This window comes from Ornithodoros turicata, chromosome 1 (assembly GCF_037126465.1).
Source record: "Ornithodoros turicata isolate Travis chromosome 1, ASM3712646v1, whole genome shotgun sequence".
Classification (NCBI taxonomy): domain Eukaryota; kingdom Metazoa; phylum Arthropoda; class Arachnida; order Ixodida; family Argasidae; genus Ornithodoros; species Ornithodoros turicata.
In genome coordinates, this window is record NC_088201.1 from 206412350 (window position 1) to 206427068 (window position 14719).

At 45.3% G+C, this 14719-nt stretch overlaps 1 long non-coding RNA gene across 1 annotated transcript; it reads right to left on the reverse strand.

Annotated features, from left to right (window-relative positions):
- Nucleotides 1–603: 603 nt before the first annotated feature.
- LOC135375758 (uncharacterized) lies at nt 604–1645 on the reverse strand. Its single transcript, XR_010417380.1, has 2 exons — nt 1595–1645; nt 604–1158 (listed from the first exon to the last, which is right to left on the reverse strand). It is a non-coding gene; the product is annotated as an uncharacterized LOC135375758 (long non-coding RNA).
- Nucleotides 1646–14719: the final 13074 nt, after the last annotated feature.

The window sequence follows — 14719 nt, forward strand, 5'->3', positions numbered from 1 at the left end:
ACTGTTGCTGTCCCTCTCACCAGGTGCTCTCTATGAACCCGATTCACAGTTCTGGATGCACTGCCTGAGCTAACTTCAGCATGCTTTCCCAACACGAATGGTAACTGCTATGAGGAATGTCGTACTTACTGAAAGCAACATGAAATGCTGTACCTTGACAGGAAACGTTGATATCCTTCTTAAGACCGTAGAGAGATGTTCCTTGCTCCCTTTCTTCCAAATCTTACTATCAGACGCAAGCCCACTTGCCACCAAGCCAATGAGATGTGCCTCACAGTCAGTGCAATCAAGGGAATCTATCACTGAGGCTCAGAAAAGCTGTTTTCCATCGGGATTTGATCCAGCACTGAGCCGTGAGTAGCCCCGTGAAAGTACCAGGGTTTCTTCGAATTTTAGATGTGCCAGCATTTGTTTTCCTCCCCTCCTTCTTTTTATGTAGTAACTGATTACTTTAGCCTTGTACTGCTTTGGAGATTGAAGATGCGGAGATGATATAAGAGGTGGAACTAGGCTTTATGCAAAATGAGGCAAAGTGTGACTATGTACAAATCTTCTGAGAATGTCTATGTATCATTCACACAAAGAGAGGATACGTGTTACATCTTTTTCCAGTTTTGATATTTATTTATTTATGAATATATCTCAAAGGCCATTGCAGGCATTACATGAGGGGGGACATCAACATGGGTCACTTAACAAATTACAAGGAACATACATGAAGTTACAAGGAACATACATATTTGGAAGACAAGACTCTATTTTTTGTTCGTTCATCAGTCTTGCTCAAGAAATTGTTCACTGTAGCAATGGTACACAATGTCACGAAAGGAGTGCTCATCTATCATTCCGCAAGACTCATTAAAAAGGACTAGTGTTTTGTTTCAACACAACATGTTGAACTCATGAACCATGCATCATCCTGAGAGCTATAGATCATCCTAAATACAGATGCTGAATTATTTTAAATGTGATAGACGAGCTGTGCGAAGAGGTACCCCCAGTTAGGATCTTGGGTACTTGAAGCCTGTGGCATTTTCTGTGGGAAAGGCTTGCCAGACCCTCTTCACTGCACAGGCTGGGATGACCATGATCTTGTTTTTTCCAAGCTTGTGCCATACTCACCTTGCAAACTGGCGATACGCAGTGTATCTGCATCGTCTACACAGATTTACATAAAATATAGTTTAGGCAAATAGGTAACCGGTTACAGTACAGTGTGTGTGCATTGTCATTTCTACATGTACCTGAGAGTAACTGCAGTTTACCTGCCCACACCTTGTACATTACTACACATGCTGTGTTCTTTTAGAACCCAAAATTGTTTTACTTTTCACTGAATCGACAATCAAGAACACTCAATATCGCTAAAAACCTACGCTAAAACCTTATGCACAGGGCAATACATAAAAACGTGACTCAGGACACAGCACACTGACAATTACAAAATTGCCTATATTGGTTTTCTCCAGTTCAGAGTCGTGTACTGTATAGCCTTTTTATGTGCTGCGCCCTGTACTGGAGTTTTTAACGACTCTATTGCAGGACCAAACCACCCAAATTTTAACATCGTTCGACAAGGACACATGTGACTTACTTGTGAATACAGTCGCTCATAGGTTCGCGTACCCACGGAGTTCAATATGCGACCTTCAGGACAGTCATATTCAAGAGTAGAAGTTGGAAATCTTTGTGGGTTGTAATGCACTCATACTGCAGTCATTCGGCAGTGTTTTCGAGCTCCTTGCAGTACAAGCATTCGATCTCCTTCGGCATTATGACACACCAGCCACACCGGCACCATGAACAGCAAGTGCGCATTAGATATCAGAACACGAAATTTCTGCGAACGTTTACATGTTCGATCACAGTGTGCGTTAAAAAGCTCGTCGCTTACCTGAAGACAGGCGACTCATGCTGTTTGCTTCATCTGTAACTGATGTTCGTAGAGCTCTAACTTCGTCTCGCATTCGCGGCATCGGCGACGTTTCGAAATCCTACCGAGCTGTTCAGCACGCAGAATTTTCTTCTCGATGTCTCGATCGCAGAAAGGTCAGAAAGAAGTTCCGGGCTCGAAGTCTCCGCTTTTCTGCCTTCGACGTCCATATTGAAGATCGCTTTCCGGACGGATGCCGGCGCACTCACAAACTCACTAACAACAGAACTTCCGGTCCGGGCGCCCAATGAAACGTGGCCCTCGTGACTTCGTCGCGCACACGGAAATTGGCGGATGTCCACTGCAAAGAGGCTAGATTTCGGCCCCGATTGCGCGAGTTGAGGGGGAAAAGCGAAGCCGGTTTTCAGCTCCCTGTTTAGCAAACTTTGCCTCCGCGCACAGCCAAAATATTTCGCGTGTGGCTTGGAGGCATATTATACCTTCGTAATAGATGCAAACGAAATATTTGTCGAACTTCTGGTCAGAGTCCCTTTAAGCATATGGCACGGGTCCATGAACGCTGCAATCGGCTCACCAGTGCAGGGGTGTGGAAAGGTCGTCTTCATTTTTTCGGTGTCACTAAAGCTGCATCCCAAGCTCCTAAACATTGTGAAGTGAGCTGGTGCACCATCACACGTCAGGGAAACAATGGTGGCCCCATTGTCATGGGCATGGGTGAGGCCCTGAGAAACAAGACTTGCACGCTGTTCACCACCCGAGCCATCAACAAGAAAATAGCCAAGGGGCAACTTCCAGCGTCCATTGATGCCGACCAGCATTATTACAAATGCTGCTTTGCTTCATAGTCGACCGGTCTTTTTTTCTGTGTAACGGGGAATGGACCCTTCCAATGCATAAGTAATTTGTTATTGTCGGTTGGAAGCAGTACTAGTACCTTCTCCCCGGTTGTGCGATTTCGGTCCCTCACCTTCTTCTTGTAATACTGCCGGTACCTTGCTCCTGCCCTATCCAGTGACTCGTGCGCTAACTTGCAGGTCGACTCAAGCCGGTTCCTTAATTCTAGAACGTATTCGTACGTTGTCTTCGTCTCTTCTGGAAGATCAGCTCGGGTCCATAGTTCCTTCAAAACCGTCAGGGGCCCCCGGACGTGTCTTCCGTATAACATCTCAAATGGAGAGAACCCAAGGCTCTCTTGCGGGACTTCACGATACGCGACGAACAACGCTGCCAGGTACCTGTCCCAGTCGATAGGCCTTTCTTCGCACATCCTGCGCAGCATACTCTTCAAGGTCCCATTAAAACGCTCGACCAAACCATTTCCCATCGGATGATATGGGGTGGTTTGAATTTGTTTAACCCAAAGGAGCCTCCCGACTTCTTGCATTAGTTTGGACACGAAGTTGCTCCCTCTATCACTGAGAACCTCCCGGGGAATACCCACTCTTGAAAAGATTTCCACCAATCCTTCCGCAACACTTTCGGTGTCAGTGGATTTAAGTGCAACGGCATCGGGGTAGCGCGTCGCAAAATCGACGAGAGTCAAGATGTAACGGCAGCCCGCCCGTGATGGAGGCGAAATGGGCCCGATCATGGCGACCGCTACTCTCTGGAACGGGGCGTCGATCTTGGGCATGCACTGGAATGGAGCTTTCGCGATTCTTCCTTTTGGGGTTGTCCTCTGGCAGCGATCACACGATCGGACAAACCGACCAACATCAGCCTGTAGCCCAGGCCAGAAAAAACCTGTCAGAATTCGGTCACTTGTCCTCTTCGCTCCTAGATGCCCTGCCAGGATTCCCTTATGAGCGAGTCGTAGAACCGCGTTCCGATACTGCTTTGGTATCACTAGCTGCTGCTGCATGTGCCCGGGTTCGTCGTAGTACCTCCGGTATAAGATGCCGCTTTCCTCCACGAACTCGAAAGTTCTATTGGTGTTGTGGCATCGCTGTTCCTGCCCTATTTTGTCGTAACAGGTTCGCAGTGTGGGGTCCTCCTCTTGTGCTTTTATAAGTGTAGCAACGTCCGTCGGTCCGCCTTCAATATTTCGAACACGTAACCTTGGCGGCGGTCTCTTAGTAGCCCCGCTTTGACTTCTGGTGACGTCAGCTGCTGCTGATCCTAAGTCCTCGTTGTCGGGTTCCAAGGCCCGATGCTGTGACAAGTCGACCATCTCGCACTGTGTGGTTTCTGGTGTGTTCCCTACACTCTTAGAAATGAACTTCACCGCATAGCACGCTCTTAGCCAACCATCATCCTGAATGACAACGTTCTCGCCTCTGATTCGTCGAAAACGGGAGGCGGAGCCTATTCTGTGCCGTGCATAATGGGCACAAAATAGGCTCCGCCTCCCGTTTTCAACAAATCTAGGGCGAGAACGTTGTCATTCGGGACGATGGTTGGCTCAGAGCGTGCTATGTGGTGAAGTTCATTTTTAAGAGTGTAGGGTTTCCATGGATCCTGAAGTCGCCGCGACCCCGTCGTCAGCTGTCGACTATTCTGTGAAGGCTCCGAATTCTTGATTCTTGCGTTTCCAAGGATGAGGTCGTACAACTCCACTCCATTACCTTGGCCGTAACGTTGCCAGATAAGTATGGCGTCTTCACCTGTATTCTTGCCTCGGGCAGTCGCTTCCTTTCGCCGTGCACGAGGTAAACACGACCAAATTGCCCGGTGTATTGAGAAGGTCGCACAAGACACTTCCTAACAACAACTGTGTTACTTCCGTAATCCCTTAAAACTGACACCATTTCCTCACCTACCCTGCTTTCGACGACTGGCAAGTCCGTGGCGAGGGCTTTTATTTTATTTGACAGGAATGCGTTCACAACCGGGACTTTCTCACCACTTCGGAGTTCGACGTAGCCGTTTTCTATGTTTTTGTTTAAATCCCTTGGTTCAGTAGCCACGAAACACGAGCTTTGCATTCTCGAATTGTTCACCTGTCCATCAGTCGTGCCCCTGCAGGCGTCTGCCTTATGTCCTAATAGGCCACACTTGATGCACCGGCTATCATCGCCTCTCTTGTGCCAAACGCTCCTGCATTGATTTGCAACATGTCCTATACTCCCACAAAGGTAGCACTTAGTCGGAGGCTTTCCCTCCCGTGTAGGGTTACCGCTGCTGGGTCTGTCAGACTGTTCTCCTCCAATGGCCTTTCCCTGCCTTGCCAAATCTTGGCCTCTCGATATATCCGTGTGGACTTCCAACCTCTCTGGAGCTCTCCGCGCTTCGGAGCCAAAATACGAGTACAGTGCGCTTCCATGAAATCGTCTGCGGCTTCGGAAACCTCTTTCAGAGTGTTTAATTTCTTTTTCTTGAGAGAGAGCGCGTCGGTACTTGAGCAGTCCAACAGGAATTGCTCTCTTATGAGGAGGTCGCGAAGAGCTTGAAAATCCCCTTCTTTAACTTGGGAGAATTCAATCCATCGGTCAAAATAACTACATAGCCGTGTGGCAAACTGAGATCCAGATTCTCCCTCTTCTGGCTGTATTGTACGAAACTTCTCTCTGAAGCCTTCGGCAGTTACCTGAATCTCTTCAACAGTGCGGCTTTCACCTTTTCATAATCACCATAATCTTCGGGTGCGATTCGTGAATACACCCCCAGTGCCTCCCCTGTCAGGCACATGCTTAGGGACGCTGCTCAATAGCTCTGGGGCCATTTTTGACTTCGCGCTACACGCTCGAACCTTAGCAAATACGCGTGAAGGTCATCTTTACGCTCGTCGAAGGGGGCCATTCCCTTCTGTAACCCTAGAACGGGGTCATTTAAAGCTGCCGGCCCGGTGGCGGGCGTCGGACGTGGATTTTTGAGCTCCAGCGATTTCAGTTTTATATCTACTAACTCGGCTTCGGCCTTACGAAGTTCTGCTGCTTCTTTCGCGGCCTCTCTATCGGCTGCGCGCTTTTTTCTCTCTGCCGCGTGCCATTTAGCCTCTTGAACGTCAAGCCACTGTTTTAGCTCAGCGCCCTCAAGGCCTAACTCTTTACCAGCTGCCACTAGTGCTACAACATCCATTGTCGGTGCCAGTGCGTGGCCACCCAAAGATCAGACGATTACTGCAATCTCTCTCAGGGTCCCCGTCCGAGTCTCATCATCGTCCTATCGCGGACGCCAGTACCCGAGTGTGAACAGAGGGACGGATGAGAAGGAGAATCCCACACCCTGACGATGTTGGGATAGAGATATTGCTTTTTATCGCCGATCAGTGAATGACCACACCTCTTCACTCGTATTCGATATCAAACGAAACATTTATACACAAACTAGTAACGATGTACAGCTAACACAGACAATCGCGTGGAATTGATAACTATAGTTCGGGAATAATGAATTAAATTTATATTACGGTAAGGCCGGTGGTTCCTGGAGGTGGTCGGCGGATGTTCAGATGCTTGCTGAGGTGCGACGGAGGGAGTTGCTGCGACGGAAGGAGACTTGCAGGCACGGCACAAAAACTCACAGAAGAGTCTGATACACAAATAATACGGACGAACGAGATGCACTTGCTCACATCAACGCAATGCTGATGCCAACTTTGTCGCTGCGCCCGATACGCGGCTCAAAGCTGACCGTTCAAGCTAGGTGGTGGCCCGATACCAACTACATACTCTGGCTAAATTCCGTCGCCTTGTCTCTTTCGTTCCCCTTTCCCTAGTAGTCGCACACTATGTGACTATGTGTAACTAGTCGCACACAATGCGTTGGTCGGGGTGCACATATGCCCCTTTGAGGGATCCATGCCGACGAATGCCATAAACTTACAACCTGGGTGTCCTTTAAGGGAAAACACATGTTCCATAGCCGTGGGGTTGCAAAGGTGTCGGGGAAGGTATGGACGGGATACCTTACCTCTTTTACCTTTACCTCCCAAATAGAAAATACGGTCCCTGGTACGCGAACTAAGTGCCGTTCAAGGACAGTGACATCATCCATGTATCGGAAAATTCTTAATATATCTCTTTTCTTATCAGATGAAGAAAAATATGTTTATAAGACCCAAACGTTGTAACACCAGCATTGGACAGCTGTTTGGGCCTTATTGGGCCTTCATCAGCAATGCGTAGGTGGGCAACGTTTCAGTGACCTTCCGACGCCACTCGCTCAAACGTCGCCCACCTACCCATTGCTGATGAAGGCCCAATAATGCCGAAACAGCTGTCCAAATCTGGTGTGGCGACGTTTGGGACTTATAAACATGCTTTTCTTCGACGAAGGATGAAAGTCACTGAAAAGGTTAGCCAGCTGTAGGGATCGAACCCACATCTTCTGGATTACCGGTCCAGGGCTCTACCAATTGAGCTAAGCGAACACGCCTCTCCAGCGACTTTCGAGGTGCGTCATCTAAAGGGACGACAAACCAGCCACTCACTCTCACTCACCCTCCTTTCACTCTTACATTTTTGCTCACTCATACGCACATTCATACGACGGAAATCGACGCCAGCGGCACCTGTTGAACAAAAGAGAAACTGATGTTCTGAGGCTGGAACACATAGAAGGGACAGATACAAACAAAGCCTCACAGAGCAAACAAGATAGCAAACAAGATACAAACAGCCTCAGTGAGGCTTTGTTTGTATCTGTCCCTTCTATGTGTTGCAGCCTTAGAACATCAGTTTCTCTCTTATACTTTTCTTATCAGGTTTTCCATAATAGACCTGCCTACAGCAGCTTAATTGTAGCAACTTAGAGCCAGCGCAACCTTTTATCCTATACACACCCCTCATGTTTTAATGAATATTTGTTTTTCATGTTGTACGTATGTTGACGTTAGATATTACCTGAGGAGCCACATAAATTGATCAACTACCATGCGCACAGCATTCTGAAGCCTTACACTTCCAAACTTATCGATACAGTTTGTAACCTCCTCACACACCTTTTCAAACGGGAAGCTGTAATATAAACCCGTTATTTCGAGTGAAAATACACACCTTTTCCTATCATCCAGTGTTTTCAACGACCTGCACACCTCATTCGAATTTTTCACCATAGGGGAATCATTTATTGTCAAAAGAGATAACTACTTTTGTGGAAATGTGAAAAGGGCAATCTGCAATGCCTATTTCTCGGATACAATTGCTCTGAAAGGCAAACACTTGCTGTGTGTTTTTGTACTCTCTCATTATCGAAAGGCATCCAGAACGCAGAAGACTCCCGTACTGTCTGCCAGTAGTCTGAGGTATTTTCCTTTCCGTTCTCTAGCTGCTGCACTCAACGCTTATTCTTCTGTGTTGCCTTCCTTCTTTCGTTGAAGCATCTCAACTGCGGATGAAATGAATCGATCTTTTTCTTCCTCCAGTAGTGTGCTCACAATTTCGTGGGCCACTTCTAGGCTGCGAACTCTATCTGTCTCCAGCCGAGTAGCATATTTCGGTCCTTTTCCCAAAATCTTCCTAGTTTTGTCACTTATGTGTACTGCACCTACACGTTCCAACTTCTCCGCGTGCAACTTCACCACGAGTGGCTTTTTTCTTCATTTCTGTGCTTCTGCACTCTCCTCCATAGCTCTCCTCCATAACATTTCTGTCAAGTCGTTAGACAATATAATTAGGTGCTTGTAGGCATGGCCGTTGTTAAATTGCTTAATTACTGCTGTTGAATAGCTTTATGGTGAAAAATCCCGATGAGGTGTGCAGGGCGTTGAAAACACTGGAACATAGGAAAAGGAATGTATCTGCACTCGATATAACGGATTATATTACGGCTTACCGTTCGATAAAATGTGTGAGGACGTTCCAAATTGTATCGATATCTGTGCAAGTGCAAGGTTGCAGAATGCTGTGGGCATGGGGTTGATCAATTTCTGTGGCTTCTCAGAAAATATTTAACGTCAACGTTCATAGAACATGAAGAACAAAACATCATCAAAAAGCAAGTGGTGTGTATAGGATCATAGGTGGCGCCTGCTCTAAGTATTCCGTACCTGCTGCTGTAGGCAGGTCTATTAAGGAAAACCTGAAAAGTAAAGATAGAATGAGTAAGAATTTTCCGGTGCATTGAGGGCTATTTGGTGATAGCTGATGGGCGTAATGACATGAACAGGGAAGTGATAATCTTTGTGCTCAAAGACACAGCTCTGGAGCTGGAATTCAAAACTGAATATTTGCATGAAAGAAACATACAATTTCTTGACTTACGGCTTATCTTCATAGAAAACCATCTTTGTTGGCGTTAACAACGAAAGTCACCTAAACCTGATTTGCCCTTTGAGTCAAATGTATCGAAAAGAGTAAAAAGAGGCGTGGTCCTAGGAGCTATCAAAGCAGCTCTATCCAGGTCGTGCTGCCATGAGGTAGACGGAAGTTTTTTGTGGGCAGATAGAAAGGTTGAAACACGCCAGGTGCGCCTTGTGGATGATATACAGGGTGCCCACCGTAACTATAGAGGTAATTTTTTAAAACAGTAAAATTAACCTTTTCCCAGTTTAACCTATGGCGATGTACTCTATTCCTAAGTACCTACCTTAAAGGGTGTCTGACCAGAAGCTGGAGAGCCTTTTCCGCAGTGGCTACCGATAGAATACACAAAAGCAACTTGACATACGAAAATGCATGCCTCAACTCCTCGTAGTTTTCGTAAACTCGAATTTTGAACATCGCGGTTCACGCCGACGCTGGCACACCTAGCGTCAAACCAAGAAAACGTACGCATATATAGAAAGCTCATCTGGTCATCCCACTGGGATGACGTCGATCGCCCATGCAAAAAGCGCGCAGAATGCCGTCACGTGATCGAGCACTACAACAACAACTTTCAGCAAGAACCAACATTTTTACGCCGATATACTGTTGTCACAATGTCTGGAAATAAAAAGTATGCATATACTTCGAAATCTACGACCTGTTTTATAACTGCGATAATCCAATTAGCGACTTCCGTGGAAAGAAGAGCTACGAGCTACGACGACTTTCGGGACCCAGCGCGCTATTTCACTGCGTTAGCGTAGTGTGTGTATTTCCAAGTTTTCTTTATTTATATCTTTTGGAACAGCGACCAATTTATCGAGGTACAGCCCTTACATTATTTGACGTGCCTCGGTTGTGTCGTCAAAGCGAGATTTCGCGGCGGGCATTCAGTTCCGTACGATACTGCGCGTTCAACCGCAGCGGCAGGTATGGTTGGCAGCGGATTTTGCCAATCGTATTTGAAGAATGCAGACTATGAGACGGACCCCTCAGTTTGAGTACAAAGAACCTCCGCCTACAGCAGTCCGCAGTGCTTTCCTTGAATCTATCTTCCAAGACTGTTGCATCTGGACGTGACGAGGTTAGTGTCTTCTGTATAATTTATACAGTGATTACTCTCCTTGTGAGAATTACGTTGTGGCATGCAGATGTTAGGAGACCATTTACGCAACAAAGAAAAATACGGATTAAAGAAAATTGAAGTTTACGCACTAAATCAAAAGATTTCTGTACAATTCCGAGTGTTGTTGAATGCAGCCATGCCAATGGAGTAAGCAACATTCACAGTACGTAAAATGAAGCAGTGTATTCCACATCTAGATGTAACATTATAATTGTCACAGCAGTGTGCACCAATGTAGTTCATGACTTCCTTGGACAAGATGTGGAACCAAATGTTGGAAATACAAGGCAGGGATCAGGTACAAGTTTTCTTCTATTTGTTTTCCTTATAATATGCAGAATACTGCACATAGTAAAGAAGGGTTCTGGATTCTAAACCAACGCAGTTGAAATCCTTAGTTTACCCCAAGCTGTACTATTGTTGTCTAATCTGGGGAAACACCACAGAGGGCAACTACGATAAAATTGCAGTGCACAAAAAAAAAAAGAAAGAAAGAAAGTCTGGTATACGACAACCATGTCTACAGGTGCAATGTGCTGGACCCTCGTTGCAAAGAGGCCCACCAGGGGTGCCACTACAATCCATCCATCCAGCCCCTCAGCTCCTTCAAGACATGCAAAATACAGTAGACAAAGCGTTCACTTGGAAATCAGACATTTACGCACAATTGCCTTGCAAATTCAGGATCTTTTAGCGCCATCCCAAACACTTGCCATTACGGTATGAAATCCATCACTGTACCACCTTACAAGGTTCCACTGCTACGGACAAACTACAGAAATTAGCAGAAACCGTTCCTCTTCCGAACAATTTTTTTCAGCTGATTGGAAATGGCCTTCCTGTGTCCAGTTTCAAGACAGAGTTACACAAACTTGTTGATTAGAGAGTCCACTCTGTTATGTATTTGTGTGTGTGTGAAAATGTAGACAGCTCGGTGCAGTTGTGTATTTTATTTATGTGGTTGTGATTTGCTGTATGCTCGTAGTGGTAATATCTCAGTTATCGCATTTATATGGCTTTTTTTTAACAATGTTAGGCTGATGACTTCATGGAGGTGGAAGGAACAGGACAGGAAGACATCTGGCAATGGTCATGATAGTTTTCCGTCAGGTACGGGACCAATTTCTTCTATAAATGCGGTATATAGCGTGAAGTTGTTACTAACAAAAAGTTTTTTGTTCCCTTTAAAGGAATCTACAGATGGTGAGCACGCGTAAGGAATTGACATATCTCAATACAACTTAGACCTGCCTGTTGCACATGAGATGTGTGACTCTACTTACACACACAAGCTTCTGCAGGTTCGATGCATGTATATTTTGAAACATGAAAGACAGAGTGCTAAAAATATATCTGAGGTGAAAAATTGAGCAGTTCACTGCAGTAATTCAATCGATTTATTTTCAGCATTTTGGGAAAAATATAGTGATGGCAAGATTACCTGTGTTGTACTGCCAGACCATCTGCTCTTGGAGTTCCATGTCCCAGTTATTATATATAATAGCTGTTTGAGGTTATTACGTATTTATTATACAAGTTTTGTGCCTGTGAGTTCCTGTAAATGTGCTCTGCGGTGATCATACTGGACAGAGAGCTATGCCTGTATAATAACAGTGACTAATGTTCTCCTGCCCATAAACCTATTCCTAGGGTACATCTGCACCCTTGGAAGTCACTGGAGAGGCGTGTTAGCTTAGCTCAATTGGTAAGGGCCCTGGATCGGTAATACAGAAGATGTGGGTTCAAGTCCTACTACTGGCTAACCTTTCCAGTGACTGCCTTCTTTCATCATTCATTTCTTAGGCACTTGATGCTTTGTATGTATTTGCCTTTTCTATGTGTTCCAGTCTCAGAACATCAACTGCCATGTTCAAAAGAACTGGAATATGCCTCTGCAATCTGGAACCCATCCCAACATCTCTTAATCGACAAAGTAGAATTTGTAGAGAAGCGCACGGTTTGTTGCTCATGATTATCATCCTTTTTCCAGCGTCTCAGCCATTAAAGCCAAACTCTTTCTTACTCCTTTGATTACCAGATGAAAGGTATCAGGCTTGGCATTATTTCATAAGTTATATTACAGTCACACTCCTCCCCACCCCACTTACTGTCAATCCGCTCACAAGTTACTTCCAAGACTTGACGACTCGCACAAAGTACTTGCTCCACCTACACAAGCAAAAAAATTCCTCAACTCTCCGCACCAGCTGATGGTGTCAAACTGGAATGACGTTCCTGCCCACATAGCATCTGAACAAAATGTATCGTCATTTATTTCCAAGTGCTATGATCGTTTTCAGATCGAATGAATTTCTTTGTGGTGATTGAACGAATTTTGTGTACATCATTTTGGTATTTGTCTTTTTTTGATAAAAAACCTCCCCCTTTATGCAAATCCCTTCACAAGGGTCTTTAGTAAACAAATGAAATGAAGAACTTCGTGACACTTTCATAGTTGGAGCATTTTTAATGCATATTTTAAAACAGTGGCTGCTAAAAATGTGTCAGACACCGTTACAAAGGCTGCCGTCTGTATCAGGTGAATTATGATTTTTCCCAGAAGCCCAATAATGTATGACGCTGCATCACACATGCTATTTTGGAGCAATCTCTGCAGACATATTATGAAGATATTATCTGAGTGCCACAACAAACTATATGAACCACATTTCATGTTACATCATCTTTGCCTAAAACATGTCTATTTGAGTATTTGAGCAGCCCAAGATACAAAGCTTGGTTCCTCAAGGTCTACATCCTACTCGAACTGGGTGTGCACTTTGCACACAAAAGGAAGATTGCGAATGACAAAATGGCAAGGAAGCAAGCGAACTGGGGTTTTACATCATGCATGGAAGATTGAGGTTTTCGATAGTCAACTTGTGTAGTGAGTACTTCTGGAGGACTGAGAGCAGGAACCGAGGTCACACGCAGGGTAACCTGCATAACAGTTTGGTTTACTTCCACATAACGATCATTAAAATACTTGAAGTGCTTAAACAATACTATTTGGGTGCTATCAGACAGTAAGAGTTCGAACAACACTTACGACATATTGACTGAATGGGTGGACAAAAGGATGCGTCGGAACAGGATTGGATTTGTGTCTGTGGTGGAATTGAGAGCCCAATGTAATTCTTACCAGGCGGAGCAGGCTGATGAGATGGTGCTTTGTGTCAGGGGTCAGCACAGTGGTTTATCCAGAATCCCAAGCATGGAGGTGTGTTGAAAAAAGTTCGGGGGGAGGGGGGTCATTATTATAGTTACATCATTACCGACATATGTCTACAGCTGAAATTGCAAGGGTACCCCCTGTAGGGGGTACTTTCACTTAGTATCTTGGGTATTTAAAGCATGTAGTAGTTACTATAGAAAAGGCTTTGCATATCCTGTTCACCGCGCAGACTGGTATAACGATTCTCTTGTTTTTTTTTTTGTTTTTTTTTTTCAAGTTCAATCGATTTCCTGTATGAGACACGCAAGCTTTGAACAAAGCTAAAGCTAGTAGGACGCCGAGTATTAATTCAGCTGCACTCTTTCTGAATAAGTGACGAACAATAACGAAAAGTTCAGAAAAACTATTTTGTATTGAAACCAACCAGCATGATTGTGCATGAGACAAGTACGCTTCTTACTTGTGAATATGAGCGCTAGGTTCGTGCTGCCCTCGAAGTTCTAAATATGCTACTTTAAGAGCAGCTCCTTGCAACATAAGCACTGGACTTCTTTCGGCATTATTATGCAATGAACCACTCCGGCCCCTTTGCACGGAACCGTCAAACATGAAAATTACACAAACTGTTCATGTGCTTCATCGTGATGGATGCTGAAAGGTCATCTAACAGCCTGTCGTTGGAACTTCCTCTTCATGCTGAAGTCGATTCGCGGTTCAACATTTCAAAAGCAAGACCTCCAAACTCTGCTGCACGTAGCAGGTGCCTCTCAGCTGCTGAAAGGTAGCTGAAAAGCTGACTTGTCGGCTCCGCTGTGCTTCCGCGTCCATATTGAAAAAGCACCCAGCAATACGGAAGTTGCGGAAACCACCCAAACTTCCGGTGTGGACTTTCCACCAATAAACGTCGCGGGCGTTTGACGTCATACACATGGGAATACCACTGCATAATAGCTAGAGTTTTGCGCTGATCGCACGAGTTGAGGGCAGAAATCGAAACCGCTTTTCGGCTCCTTGTTTGGAACAGTTGGCGGCTCCGCAGAGACGAAGCGTTTCAGTTGTAACTTGGAGGCACCATGTAGGTTCGTTATCCATACAAACAAAGACATTGACCAGGTTCTCGTCAGAGACCCTTTAAGAGGGCACAGGCAAGCTTCTCTGTCGATGCATTAATAAACTTCCGTTGATTAACTTTTTTAATTATAAACGAGAGGAGATTGACCCAATGAGAACATCGAATCCCATGGAGTCACCTGTGCCATTAACGTTTGCGGAACAAAAATCGAGAGAGTTATAGCGCGAGGAAAGGCTGGGAAATAAAGCGATCTGGTGGTCGTTTT